Here is a 1,351-nt window from a genome sequence, read left to right as displayed (position 1 = left end):
AATTTTTACACATTATAAAATAATTTTTTAGTGAGTTATTTATTTTTATCTGTAAAATTTGGAATACTAACCACGTTACAAGCCACTTGTAAAATTAGTCGTTGAAATCTAATCGTTACTATGTTACTGTTATTGTTAATAAATTAATATTTTTTTATTCTATATATACTACTTACATACATTTATATTCTCACACTTTCTTCTATTGTTCTTCATCTTCTTTCAAAGTTTACGAAATTAAAGTTCTACTGATATTATTTTTTGTTCGAAAAAATAAATCCAAACCAACTCAACTCTTTTTTCAATTACTTACAAAACTTTTTTCAAACTCCAAATACCCAACAATCTCAAACTTCAAACTCTCAACTTCCAAATAAAAATTTCACACTACTAAATACATTTCAAAGTCCACAGGGGGAGAAATGCAAGTTATTTTGCACAATACCAAGAAGGGCCAAGAAAAAATGTGGAGCGAGCATTCAGAGTGTTGCAAGCACGCTTTACAATTATATGTGGTCCAGCGAACTTTTGGGAAAAGAAAAAACTTGCAAACATAATGAGAACTTGTATTATATTACATAATATGATTGTTGATGATGAAAAAGACACTTATGCAAGAAGTTTTTTTTCAAGATTTAGAGTATGACGATGTCGAATACGACTTATCACAGCCTCAACTGGGAGAGAAAAATTTTATACCATACCATCAATTTCTCCAAAAAAATGTCCAACTTCGAAATAGACAGTAATTACATAGACAGTTGAAAGAAGATTTGATTGAACACATATGACAATCTCACAATGCTTATTGTTAACTATAGAGCTTAACTATATTTTTCTTTTTATATTAAGTAATTTTATAAATTAGTGTAATCTCGAATTATATATTGTATATTATTTTTATATATAAATTTTTTAATATTAATATTTTTAATAGTAAATTTTTTAATATTAATATTTTTAATNTAATTAATTAATTAAATAAAATCACAATAAAAATTAAAGTTAATTTTTTTTTAATAAAAAAATATTTTAAATTACTATTTACTTTTTATGACGTAAAAATTGATATAAAACTTTTTTTTATGATAGATAAATCATAAATAGGAACGGAGAGTTCTCTATCCAAAATGGTCTAACGCCAAGTCATACTAACTACTGCGCTCTCCTTATACTCTTACTTTTTTTCATTTACATGTGAATTTCCTTTTTTAGGATGTTTCAAATACTGACACGACCCATATCTGTTATAGTGAACACATGGGTTTATGATAATTTTGATCCCCAAAGTAAAAAAACACGTTATATTTTTATTTGCTGTCCCAAAAAAAATTGATCCATTTTGTTTTCT

This window comes from Arachis duranensis, chromosome 5 (genome assembly GCF_000817695.3).
Source record: "Arachis duranensis cultivar V14167 chromosome 5, aradu.V14167.gnm2.J7QH, whole genome shotgun sequence".
Taxonomy (NCBI): domain Eukaryota; kingdom Viridiplantae; phylum Streptophyta; class Magnoliopsida; order Fabales; family Fabaceae; genus Arachis; species Arachis duranensis.
Note: the sequence above shows the minus strand (reverse complement) of the source record.